General features: G+C 43.1%; 1 protein-coding gene across 2 annotated transcripts in view; it reads left to right on the forward strand.

Annotated features, from left to right (window-relative positions):
- LOC132386035 (speckle-type POZ protein-like) overlaps positions 1-14409 on the forward strand; it is a 199416-nt gene that overhangs the window by 123820 nt on the left and 61187 nt on the right. The gene's annotated exons all lie outside the window — the stretch shown is intronic.

A 14409-nucleotide genomic window follows, 5' to 3' on the forward strand; every position in this document is an offset into this window, starting at 1 on the left:
CAAGTCCCTTTGCACTTCTGCATTTTGAATTCTCTCCCCATCTAAATAATAGTCTGCTGTTTATTTCATCCACCAAAGTACATGACCATACACATTTCAATATAGTATTTCATTTGCCACTTCTTTACCCATTCTGTTTTCTACCGAGCAGACAATTCTCCAGCCATCCTTTTAACTCACCTGTAATTCCATGGGCTCGTTTCTTGCTAAACAGCCTCATGTACTGCACCTTGTTAAAGACCTTCTAAAAACAAAATACACCAACTTCCAGTATGGCTCAGATACAGCCAGCAGCATTATCAGTAAGGGCTCGCGGCTGGTCTTATTTCCCCCTCAGTAAGAAAGGGTTTATTTAAGTAGAAAAGTGGGTCTTGTAGCACGAAAGGGGGTAACGAAAGAAGAGGAAAACCGCAACGAAAACCGAAGACAAGCAGTAAAATACCGACTGATGGTGAGGACAACCAAGCTGAACACGAGGATATGGAGGCTGTTCATGCCAACATCATGGCAAAATACAGACGCTTCGCTCGGATATGAAAAAAGAACTGAGTGATCCCATGGGTTTTCTAAAGAAGGAACTGGAGGATTTCAGAGAAGAAATTAACTAGAAGTTGAATGTTGTTGTTGGTGATTTAAAAGAAATAACAGGCAGAGTTGAGGATATGGAGCAAAGGGTGACAGAAGTGGAGGAATGGAAGGCCGAGGCCAGGGCGGTTCATTCCCGCACACTGGAACTTCAGATTATTCAAGCTTGGCTAACAGACCTGGAGGCGTGTTCAGGAATAACATAAGTATCCATGGAATTTCTGAGGGGGTGGAAGGAGACAACATACAGGAATTAACGGGAAATTTATTAAAACAGACTTGTCCCTTCCCAATGTTGCCCTCGGCATTCAACGCTGCCGTCGATGTCTTGGATCCAAACCACCACAAGGTTCTAGCCCAAGGTCCGTAGTTAGTTACTTTCAGGAGTATAAAATTAAAGAGTTGGTGCTTTGGTCTGCTTGGCAACAACAAGAGATTTATTACAACAGGAAAAGAGTATTTTTTTTGATCAAGACTACCCAACTGAAATACTTATGAAAAGAAAGGCATACTCCTCCATCAGAAAGATGCTTTAAGGAAAGGGGCTGTGGTTCCAGACTCTTTATCCAGCCAAACTTTGAGTGTTTCTTGGCACTGGAAGCATCAGAGGTGACAGAAGGCCTAAAGAACAGGGGATTTTTCCTGGACTGTGTCGTGGCCCCCACGGAAGGCACGGCCACGGTGAAACTGAGGCAGCTTTCCTGGGAGACAGCTGGTGCAAAATCCCGTTGGGAATGAGAAACACATCTGAAAAACACCCAGGTCAAGCTAAAGGAATTTCGATGCAACAAAGATACTGTGAGAGCTCTCAAAAGTATAGTGATGAAATATCCTTCAGCTAGGTCGGTAAAATCATATCTACCCTAACACCAAACGATAATTGACTTTGGATTAAGAACTTAAAAATAGAACATAAATGATTTTTCCTCTGTAAGCTCTTATTACTATAAAGGACCACAAGCTTGGGAACTAATGTCTGATTTTGTTCTTTTTTGTGCATGGTCCTGATTTCAATTATTCAGAAGCATCAACCTGCGCTAGGTGGGGCCTCTTCGGGTTTAAAGGCTTACCCCCACCCCCAACTTAGAAGTTTGGTTTAACTTCAAAGATGGAAGTCACAGATACATGTTAAATGTTAGCTTGTCGTACAGACAGAAGTTCATTTGTTTAGATCATCTAGGGATCTCTTTTATTGGTGTGGAATGCCATATCAAGAATACAGAGTCATCACCCTTAATGTGAATGGGTTACAAGAACCCAATAAAAAGGAGTGAGGCATAGCTAAAATAAAGATGAAAAAGTAAGATGCTGTAGCGATGTACTACATACAGAGCTAGAAACAACGACATGCAGTTTGTAAGTCGTTTCGAGACTAATTTATTAAAACTTTGTGGTGCTGGCATTTAATTCCTAGCGCCTGTTCTCTCCGGGCGGAAATGACGTCAGAGGTGCATTACCAAAGTCTGTCCCCATGCGCTGGCTATTTGTGAGCTGGTTCGCCTGCGCAGAAAGTGGGTCGCCACATAACACCCCCCAGTGTCCACAGTCTGGATCAGCCTCTGTTTGGGAGGTCTGCCTCTGCGTCACTGTGCCTGAACCTCGACCGGCTGCACCAAGTTTGAGTCGGTCCACCATGAAAACCTCCTCTCTCTCGCCCCCCCCCCCCCTCCAACGTCCAGAACTTATGTGGACCCATTGTTGTTGATCACCTTGAAAGGCCCCTCGTACGGCCGCTGTAGCGGTGCCTGGTGTCTGCCCCTTCGTACAAACACAAACTTACAGTTTTGCAGTTCTTTGGCTACATGGGTCGGGGTCAGTCCATGCTGTGAAGTCGGTAAGGGGGCCAGGTTGCCGAGCCTTTCACGTAGTCTGTCCAGGACTGCTGCGGGTTCTTCTCCTTGCTCCCTTGGGGCTGGTATGAACTCTCCTGGGACGGCCAGGGGTGCGCCATACACCAACTTGGCCAACGAGGCATGCAGATCCTCTTTGGGCGCTGTGCGATTTCTAAGCAGGACCCAGGGAAGCTCGTCCACCCAGTTAGGTCCTCTCAGGCGGGCCGTGAGAGCCGACTTCAAGTGACAGTGGAAACGTTCCACTAGTCCGTTCGACTGTGGGTGGTAGGCAGTAGTGGTGCAGCTGGAGGTGAACTGGGTGCCTCTGTCGGAGGTAATGTGGGCCGGTACCCCACAGCGTGCTACCCAGGTTGCGATCAGGCTCGGGTGCAGGAATCGGCAGATGTGTCGGTGAGCAGGACCGCCTCTGGCCACCTCGTGAACCGGTCTACCATATTTAGGAGCTACCGCACTCCTCGGGACACTGGTAGGGGGCCCATGATATCCACATGAATGTGGTCGAACCTCCGGTGGGTGGGTTCGAACTGCTGCGGTGGGGCTTTAGTGTGCCGCTGCACCTTGGCTGTTTGACACTGCGCGCACATTCTGGCCCATTCACTGACCTGCTTGCAATATCTGTGCCACGTGAACTTGCTGGAGACCAGCCAGACAGTTGTCCTGATAGATGGGTGCGCCAAACCGTGTATGGAGTCAAAAACTCGCTGCCTCCAGGCTGCCGGGACGATAGGGCGAGGTTGGCCGATAGCCACGTCGCAAAGGAGGGTCCTCTCACCTGGGCCTACGAGAAAGTCCTGCAGCTGCAAACCCGAGACTGAGGTCCTGTAGCTGGGCATCTCGTCGTCTGCCTGCTGCGCCTCTGCCAGTGCTGCATAGTCCACCCCTAGGGACAGGGCCTGGAGAGTGCGTCCGCCACGACGTTGACCTTTCTTGTCGTGTACTTGGGGATGTAGGAGAGATGTTGCTGCTGGCAAGCCGACCAGGGATCGGACACCTTCGTGAATGCGAAGGTCAACAGTTTGTGGTCCGTGAACGCGGCGAACGGCCTGCCTTCTAAGAAGTGCCTGAAATGCCGGATTGCCAGATACAGTGCTAACAGCTCCCAGTTAAAAGCACTGTACTTGAGTTCGGGTGGTCGTAGGTGCTTGCTGAAGAATGCCAGGGGTTGCCAGCGCCCCTCGATGAGCTGCTCCAGCACCCCACCAACTGCTGTGTTGGATGCATCCACCGTGAGGGCGGTCAGAACGTCCGTTCTGGGGTGTACCAGCATCGCAGAATCTGCCAAGGCTTCCTTGGCATTAACGAAAGCAGCCGCGGCCTCCTCGTCCCAAGTAATGTCCTTGCCTTTACCCAACATCTGGGTGTACAAAGGGCGCATGATACGGGCTGCTGAGGGGAGGAAACGGTGGTAGAAGTTCACCATACCAACGAGCTCCTGCAGGCCTTTGACTGTGTTGGGCCGGGCAAAGTGGCGGATCGTGTCTACCTTGGTGGGCAGAGGTGTTGCCCCGTCTTCGGTCATCCTGTGGCCCAGGAAGTCGATGGTATCGAGACTAAAGTGGCATTTGGCCGGGTTGATCGTGAGGCCGAAATCACTTGGGCAGGAGTAGAGCTGGCGGAGGTGGGACAGATGCTCCTGACGACCACTGCTGGCTGTGAGGATGCCGTCCAAGTAGATGAGTGCAAAGTCCAGGTCGCGTCCCACTGCATCTATTAGCTGCTGGAATGTCTGTGGGGCATTCTTCAGGCCGAACGGCATTCAGAGGAACTCGAACAGGCCGAACGGGGTGATGAGTGCTGTTTTGGGGATGTCTTCAGGGTGCACCGGGATTTGATGGTAACCCCGGACGAGGTCTACTTTGGAAAATATTCTTGCTCTGTGCAGGTTTGCTGCAAAGTCCTGTATGTGCAGCACGGGGTAGCGGTCTGGAGTTGTAGCCTCGTTCAGTCTACGGTAGTCGCCGCATGGTCTCCAACCCCCGGCTGCTTTGGGCACCATATGCAGGGGGGAGGCCCATGGACTGTCGGACCTCCGTACGATCCCCAACTCCTCCATCCTCTTGAACTCCTCCTTTGCCAGGTGGAGCTTTTCCGGAGGGAGCCTTTGTGCGCGGGCATGGAGGGGTGGACCCTGGGTCAGGATGTGGTGCTGTACTCCGTGTCTGGGCATGACTTCTGTGAACCATGGTGCCAAAATCGATTGAAAGTCCGCCAGGATTCTGGTGAATTTGTTGTCCAACAGCGTGATCGAGTGGGGCGGGCAACTTGGCTTCACCCAGGGAGAACGTCTGGAAAGTCTCGGCATGTACGAGTCTTTTTCCTTGCAAGTCGACCAGCAGGCTGTGAGCTTGCAAGAAGTCCGCCCCCAGGAGTGCTTGGGCCACGGTGGCCATTGTGAAGTCCCATGTGAACCAGCTGGCGCCGAACTGCAACTGCACTGTGCGGGTGCTGTAGGCGGAAATGACGTTGGAGGTGCATTACTAAAGTCTTCCCCCGCGCCTGTGCAGAAAATGGGTAGCCACAATATAAAGATGAAAAAGCAAGCTACAATCTTTTGGCAAAAAACGCAAATTGGGATTTAAAAATTGTTTTTCTTCTTTTGAGAGGGGAAACACAAGGGTAGTTGCAATATTAATCTCAAATGAAGTAAATTTCCAGTTCTCCTCACAGATTACAGACAAAGAAGGGTGTTACTTACTGGTGAAGGGTTTTATTGATCATAAAGAAGTTACTCTACTGAATGTTTACAGGTCACACAGGAAATGATAAACAGCTGATTAAGAAGGTTTTTAATATGATAGCTATGGAAACATCTGGTGTGGTAATAGGTGGGGGAGACTGGATATTCAGTTACACCCCTGGACTCCTCCAATAGAACAAAAAAGATAAACCCAGAAACATTACATGTCAAGAAACTGTTCAAAGAAATAGGCATGATAGATTATGGAGAGAGTTACAGCCACGATAGGCAGTTCACCTTTTCTTCTCACCCCCATTCTGTGTACTCAAGAATAGATTTTTTTAATGTTTAATTCAGAGAGACACATGATCATAAAATGAGATATAGGGCTAAGAGACATCTCTGACCATGCAGGGATTTACTTAACATTACATTTAGACAACAAACCCAAAGATACCTTGTGGAGACTTAATACCAGTCTTTTGAATGATCCCTTATATTTAAAATACCTAAAGAAAGAGTTTGAAGATTATATGATATTTAACAATAATGTAACGGTATCCCCAGCACTCTGGGATGCTGCAAGTTATTAGGGGTAAACTCATAAAGTGGTCAGCTCAGAAGAAGAAGGAAAAAGAGAAACAAATCAAGGATCTTATTGAAAAACTACAATTTTTGGAGAGGAAGCGTATGGAGTATAATAACAGTAATGTCTTAAATTTTGGATACAAAATGAATTCTGAATAATATTTATGAAAGTGATGTTAAGAAGAGAGCTGTTTGTTAAACAAAATTTCTATGTTCCCAAATCTATTAAATTACTTGCATGAAGAATACGTAAACAACAGGCTGAGAGATCTATATATAGGGTGAAAGACACCCCCCCTCCCCCCCAGACTAATAAGATGCTTCACAATTGTAGAGTTAGCAGAAATATCTAATTTCTTAAAGATTTACCATCTCTAGGTACGGAGCAAAATAAACTAATAACTCAGCAGATAACAGAAGAAGAAATAGGTAAGGCTATATCAGCATTAAAAACAAATAAAATGTCAGGTGCTGATGGCTATCTAGTAGAATGGTACAAAATTTTCAGAGAGATAATAATACCAATGCTTACGAAATGTTTTAATTATGTTCTCGGAGGAGGGGAGACTCCATTGTCCTGGAATCAAGCAATAATTTCAGTAATTCCTAGAAGTGGTAAGGATCGGACTGAATGCAGTTTCTATAGGCCCATAACTGTTCTAAACAGAGAGTATAGATTATTTGCATTAATATAGGTAAAATGATTGGAAAATACAATTCCAGATCTAATTGACTCAGATCAAACAGATTTTGTAAAAAGCAGGCAAATCCTGGACAATGAGAGAAGGGCCCTTCATCTCATTGACTATATGAGCAATAATAACCTGGAATCTGTAGTTATTAGTCTTGTTGCTGAGAAGGCCTTTGACTAGGTACGATGGGAATATCTCTTCTTGGTACTTAAACGGTTTGGTTTTAATAATCAGGTAGTTGGATGTCTGAAATCTTTATATTCCTCCCCTACAGTCAGAATTAAAATAAATAGGAATTTATCTAAAACAACTTTTCTTGAAAGGGGATGTCAAGAAAGGTGCCCCTAAGCCCCATGCTTTTCGCTCTTTTATTGAGACATTGGCCCGGGCAATCAAAGAAGACAAGATTATAACAGGTGTACTGATCAGAGATACAGAATATAAGATCTGTCTATGTCCAGATGACATTCTCGTGACTCTTACCAATCCCAGTGCAGGTTTGCCTAAATAATTATCCCTGCTGAAAGAACTCGGTCTTACTCTGGCTATTAATAAAATTTACATAAAACCCAAACTTTAAATTTACAGAATGAATAAATTCAAACAGAAAGATAATATTATTAAATACCTAGGAGTGCAAATACCTGAAGACTTGTTTACTATCTCCAAACCTAATTATATTCCCATAACAGCTGATATTAAGGCAGACTTAAATAGATGGTCATTGCTGCCAATGAATATGTATAGTTGAATGTAAACCATAAAGATGAATGTATTTCCTAGATTGATCTTCCATTTTCAATCATTGCCTGTTGAAATACCTTTTAAGCAATTCAATGAATGGAAAAGAATGATTTCAACATTTATTTGGGGAAAACAGAAACCAAGAATTAGATTTCAGACATTACAGCTTCCTAAGGATAAAAGAGGATTTGCTCTGAAGACTGTTATAGAGCAGCACAGCTGTGCAGTCTGGTCTGTTGGTGTGACCCTAATTGTGAAGCAAAGGATTTAGAACGAAATCTAATAAATATCCCTCTCCAATCTTTACTGGGGGATAAAACACTCCCAAAGAAGCATTTAAATAAACTGACTACGGTAGGTGGACAACAGTCCCTCTAAACATCTGGTACAAAGAATTTAAAGACCCAAAATCTGAATGAAATGAAATGTAAGAATACTACGTTGGGTGGCACATGACACAGAATTCCTTCCAGCACAATTGGATGGTAGATTTACACATTGGACAAGTAAATGGAATCACCTCATACTGTACAATATCCTCCATTAATGGTTGGAGTCCTTTAAACAACTCACAGAAATGTATCACTTCTTTGATATCTTAAACTACAACAATATTTCAATAATATTAAAACTATTGGAGAGAAAGGGTTAAGTCTGATTAATATATTCATTGGTGTGTATAAAGTTAATATTAAAAAGAAACTGATAACCAGGATTTACTTGATTTTACAATATAACGGGTTTCTCCACGATATAAGTTAAATCAAAATAGGAGAAAGAAGCCAATATAAAATTGACAGAAGATGATTGGTTAAACGTATGTGGAGGGAATTCACCTGGAAGAATACTTCTAAGATTTTTCATAATGCCAAAAATAAGGAGGTTATGAAGTAACAGACCTGAACAAGGTCAATATTGGAGAATGTGTGATAATACGTTGGCTGTTCATCTTCATATTTTCTGGGAATATCCAAAGATTTTGTCTTATTGGTTAGATGTGGTAACAGAGATAAAGTCAATAATCAGCCCAGAGATTAATTTTGACTTTAACGTTCTTTATTTGGGTAATGTACCAAATGGGTTCAAAACGCATGAAAGATATTTGTTACAAATACTACTAGCATCTAGTAAGAAAGCGATTACCAGGAAATGGCTGAGCAAAGAGTCTCCTACAGTCTTGGAATGGATAGAAATAGTTCAAAAAATTTATGTTATAGAACGATTGACTTTGTCTCTGAGACATACCACTAAAGAATTTGAAAGATACTGGGAAAATTGGACATTTTATTTGAGCCTGAGGTAAATCCTTCACTGTACATTTATTTGGTTTAAAGAACTTTGTTTTATTTCTTCTTATGAGGGAGTCTGCAGAATAGATTTTAACGTCTTAAGGATCTTAAGGTCCGCTGAGACTTTGAAGGACAATTATGGACATAAGAGTTTGGTTAAACTTGATACAGCAACGTAACCGTTTCGCTATTTTTTTTTTCTAGTATAAGAAAAAAATCAGTCACCTATGATAACCCTGTCTGTCTTTGTTTGTTCTGTTATTGGCAAAAGAATAGAAATGAAGTTAAAAAAAAATTAAATACTTCCCAACCACTGATATCAGGCTAACAGGTCTATAGTTTCCTTTCTGCCTACCACCCTTCTTAACATTTGCAATTTTCCATTCATCCGGTACAATACCAGAATCTATTGATTCAATCTTGAAAGATCATCGTTAATGCCTCTGCAATCTCTCCAGCTACTTCCTACAGAATCCAAGGGTACATTCCATCAAGTCCAGGAAATGTATCCACCCTCAGACCATTAAGCTTCCTGAGCATTTCTCAGGTGAAATCTTCATTGCACTTCACTTCCCTGACACTCTTGAATGTCCGGTATGCTGCAGACATCTTCCACTGTGAAGAATGGTGCAAAATACTCATTCAGTTCCTCTGCTATCTTTGTGTTTCTCATTACAATATCTCCAGCATCATTTTCTATTGGTCCTATATCTACTCTCTACTCTCTTTTACCCTTTTATACTTAAAAAGCTTTTAGTAGCTTCTTTGATATTAGTCGCCAGCTTCCTTTCATAATTTATCTTTTCTTTCCTAATGACCTTCTTAGTTGCCTTTTGCAAGTCTTTAAAAGCTCGCCACCCCTTTATCTACCCACTAGCTCTGGCTTCCTTGTATGCCCTCTCTTTTGTTTTTACTTTGACTCTGACTTTACTTGTCAGCCACGGTAGTGTTCTTCTCTTTGAAAATTTCTCCTTAGTCTTGCACTTCCGTCATTTTTCACAGAAACTCCAGCCATTGCTGGTCTGCTGTCCTTCCTGCTAGTGTCGCTTTCTACTCAACCTTGGCCATTGTAATTTCCTTTATTCCAGTGAAATATCAACACATTGGAATTTGGTTTCTCCTTCTCAAATTTCAGTGTGAACTCAATCATATAGTCATCACTATTCTCAAAGGGTTCCTTAACCTTAAGCTCTCTTATGACCTCCGGATTATTGCTCAACACCCAATGCAGCACAGCCGATCCCCTAATGGGCTGAGCAACAAGCTGTTCTAAAAACCCATCCCTTAGACATTTTATAAATTCTCTTTCTTGAGGTTCAGTACTGACCTAGTTTTCCCAATCCTCTTTCATATTAAAATATAACCATATAACAATTACAGCACGGAAACAGGCCATCTCGGCCCTTTTAGTCCGAGCCAACTCTTACTCTCACCTAGTGCCACTAACCTGCACTCAGCCCATAACCCTCCATTCCTTTCCTGTCCATATATCTATCCAATTTTACTTTAAATGACAATACCAAACCTGCCTCTACCACTTCTACTGGAAGCTTGTTCCACACAGCTACCACTCTCTGAGTGAAGAAATTCACCCTCGTGTTACCCTTAAACTTTTGCCCCCTAACTCTCAACTCATCCTCTTGTTTGAATCTCCCTTACTTTCAACGGAAAAAGCCTATCCACGTCAACTCTATGTATCCCCCTCATAATTTTAAATACCTCTATCAAGTCCCCCCTCAACCTTCTATGCTCCAAATCCCCACCGATTATCATGACGTTGCCCTTCTGACACGCCTTTTCTATCTTCTGGTGTAGTTTGTAATCCACATCTTACCATTTCGTAACTGAACCCATAGAGACTCTACACCTTCTAATCCAATGTCATCTCTTTCCAATGATTTAATATTATACACATGGCCACAACATCCCCACTGCTTAATAATCCATCTTTCCGATACACCGAATATCCTTGGATTTTCTGCTCCCAATGTACAGTTCTGGTGACTGAATTATAGGAAAAATGTCAACAAAATAGAGAGAGTTCAGTAAAAATTTACTAGAATGTTACCTGGGTTTCAGCACCTAAGTTACAGGGAAAGGTTGAACAAGTTAGGTCTTTATTCTTTGGAGCGTAGAAGGTTGAGGGCCGACTTGATAGAGGTATTTAAAATTATGAGGGGGATGGATAGAGTTGACGTGGATAGGCTTTTTCCATTGAGAATAGGGGAAATTCAAACAAGAGGACATGAGTTGAGAGTTAAGGGGAAAAAGTTTTGGATTAATACAAAGGGGAACTTCTTTACTCAGAGAGTGGTAGCTGTGTGGAACGAGCTTCCAGTAGAAGTGGTAGAGGCAGGTTCAATTTTGTTACTAAAAAAAAATTAGATATGTATTTGGACAGGAACGGAATGGAGGGTTATGGGCTGAGTGCAAGTCAGTGGGACTAGGTGAGAGTAAGCATTCGGCACGGACTAGAAGGGCTGAGATGGCCTGTTTCCGTGCTGTAATTGTTATATAGTTATATGTTATATGGTTAATGGTAACCATCCTTTAGCCAAATATCAGAGATGGCCACAGTGTCATACTTGCCAATCTGTGGCTGAATTTCAGGATCATCCATTTCATTTCGTATGCTGTGTGCATTCAAATATAACATTTTCAGTCCAGTATTTGTTGCTTTCTGTTTTAACTGCACCACGCCTCTATTGTCCTGTAACTCATCCCACTGGCTGTGATTAAGCCTCATCTCCTGCCTGTTCGTTCTATAGTCTCTGTTGAACGCTATCTGTGATTTATTTCTGTTTTCCCTCTCCTCAGCTTTATCACTCCTGTTCCCAACCCTCCGTCAAATTAGTTTAAACCCTCCCTCTATTAAATGTGCACACTAGGATATTGGACCCCTTTGGGTTCAGGTGTAACCCGTCCTTTTTGTACAGGTTGTACCTCCCCAGAAGAGGCCCCAGTGATCCAGGAATCCGAATCCCTGCCCCCTACACCAGTTTCTCAGCCACACCTTCTTGCCCTTGTAAGTATGTAGCACAGGCAGCAATCCTAAGGTTACTACCCTGGAGATCCTGCTTTTCAAATTCCTACCCAACTCCCTGAATTATCTCTTCAGGACCTCCTCCCTTTTTCTACCCATGTCATTGGTCCTAAATGTACCCAGACTTCTGGTGGTTCACCCTCTCCATTCAGAATACTCTGAACCTGATCAAAGACATCCTGTACCCTGGCACCTGGGAGGCAATACACCATGCTGGTATCTCTGTCAGGCTGACAGAACCTCCTTGCTCTTTCACTCACTATGGAATCCCCTGTGACTACCACATTCCTCATCTTCTTCTCTTCTTTCCATACTACGGAACCAGTCTGAGTATCAGGGACCTGATCGCTGTAGTCATCCTCTGTCAGGACATCCCCCTCAACAGCATCCAAAACAAGATGATGATACATCCAGTAGCATTTATATCCACAGTTTTGAGAGGCAAGTGCCATGCCAGTGAGAAGCTGCTAGAAAGTTCAGCAGTCTAATGAACAAGGAGACAATTAAATGAGCAAGAGGACTCTGACTTAGTTTTGATAACATTTTTAATTGTGACCTTGAGAGAGAGAGTACGGCGCCAGCTGAGACACGAGCTGGGAAGTCACCATGGTAACAGCTCAGATCGGTTGAGTTAACGGACAGTTGGAATTCCGGATGGATTATAAAAAGTTGGAGCTGTTGGTCTGATAATGGCAGAGGAGACACGACACGGGAGAAGTGTGGAAGCTACCTGAGAAACCACTGGTGGGGTTTAAGAGGCCAGGGACTGATTAATTTCGACCCCTGATTACCAGTGCGGGTAAGAGCTTGCCTGTGGGGGTCTGCTGGTGGGGAACCCGTGCCGTGGGTTAGTAGACCATTCCCTAGAAGGGGCTCTGTCCAACTGTGTCTGTGTGGGGTTCACACGAAGTGACTCTAAAGACTACGGAAGCAAGAACAACTAAAGCTGCCAACGTAAACATCAACTCAATTAACTCTCTCCCTCTCCATCAATTCAACTCGACGCAACACAAAGTGAACTGAACTGCTTATACTTCCTGATATATAATAGTTTATAACCTATATCGTATTATCCGGTTTAATGATATTAATTCGTAGTAGTAATAATTATAGTCTTAATTTATAGTAAACTAGACTCCAGGTGTGTTCCATTTCTGCTGGTCCTTTTCAACTTGTCACGGGATTCGTGACATAAGTGATGAAACATATCAACTCCTATCTAGGAAGCAGCTTAGATCTTTTCCACAGCAAATGCTGTCCTATTGGCTCTTGACTCAAACCCTGCAACAACTGGATAGCAAACATGCACACATCAGGATGCATTTTATCAGCTATAGATTAGAATTGAATGCATCCCTTCAAAACTAATCACTAAGCTTCAAGACTTTAGCTTTGATACCTATTTGTGCATTTGGATTTTTGTTTTACTCAGTTTTAGACCCTGGTCAGTTTACCCTGGCAATAATATCACCACAATCTCCATCAGCACAGGTGTATCACAGTGGCTATGTGCTTAGCCCCCCCAGTTCTACTCACTTTACACAAAACTATATGGCTAAGCATAGTTTTAGTATCATAGTTGTTTGGTGATACACCACTATCATGATTAATCAACATATGAGGGAGATTGAAATTCTGACTTAGTGATCTTCCTCAGTGTCAGCATGACCTGATTATTAACTTCAGGAGGAAGAAGCAAGAGGTCCATGCGCTAGTCTTTGTTGGGGGAATCATAGGTGGAGATGGTCATTTAGAACTTCCTCTGTGTAATTATTTGTGTCCTGGGCCTGGCATATAAAAGCATTTATTGAAGAAGACATGGAAACATCAATGTTCTTGGTGGAAATCCTACAAAAAGTAGTAGATACAGTCCAGTCCATCCAATGGAAAGATTTCCCCATCAGTGAGCACTACACAAAATAGTGCCACTGTAAAGTCTCTGTTGCCATCAGGAAGGAGGTACAGGAATTTCAGGACTTAAACCAGTAAATTCAGAAATAGTTGTTAACACTCAACTATCAAGCTCTTGAACCAAAGGGGGTGACTTCACTCAAATTCATCATTGAACTGTTCCCCCAACATAATATATTGACTTTCAAGGACACTTTATGTTATACTCTTATTGTTTATTTATTTATTATTATTCTTTCTCATCTTTCTTGTGTTTTTTGCATACTGGATGAATGCTCAAGTTGGTGCACTTTCATTGATTATATAATAGTTATTCTTTTATGGATTTATTGAGATGCTTGCAAGATAGTGATATATTTGTACTTAGATAATAAATTTTCTTTGAACTTTGAACTTCAGCTGCACAATGGAGAAGATACTAACTGGGTGCATCACCACTTGGTATGGAAACACCAATATCCTTGAATGGAAAAGTTTTCAAAAAGTAATAGATACAGTCAAGTCAATCACAGGTAAAACTCTCCCTATGACTTGGTACATCTTCAAGGAAAGCAGCATTCTGTGGCGACCCATTTCCTGGCACACCCGAACCGGCCCACAATTAGCCAGCGTTCAGGCTAAGGGAGATAGCCTAGGGGGGGGTTGGTGAGTACGTGTCTTTTGGAGCATCTGCGCCCACGGGGGGGGGGGGCGGGTTGAGGGAGGCTTTAAAGCAAGGCTGTTGAGTTCGAATAAAGTTATCTTTGACTGCAGTTTACCGACTCCCGTGTCGTTATTTTAGCGCTGCGTGTAGCACACTGCTACAATTCATCATTTCTTCTCACTGCAACCATCAGGAAGGAAGTTCAAGAGACTTAGGTTCTACACAACCAGGTTAATGAATAGTTATTTGTCCTCAACCATTAGGCTTTTGAACCAAAGGGATAATTCAGTCAACTTGACTCACCTCAGCACTAAACTGATTCCACAACCCATGCACTCACCAACTCATGTTCTCGATATTTATTGGTTATTGTTTTCACTCTTT

The sequence above is a fragment of the Hypanus sabinus genome (assembly GCF_030144855.1).
Source record: "Hypanus sabinus isolate sHypSab1 chromosome Y unlocalized genomic scaffold, sHypSab1.hap1 SUPER_Y_unloc_8, whole genome shotgun sequence".
NCBI lineage: Eukaryota > Metazoa > Chordata > Chondrichthyes > Myliobatiformes > Dasyatidae > Hypanus > Hypanus sabinus.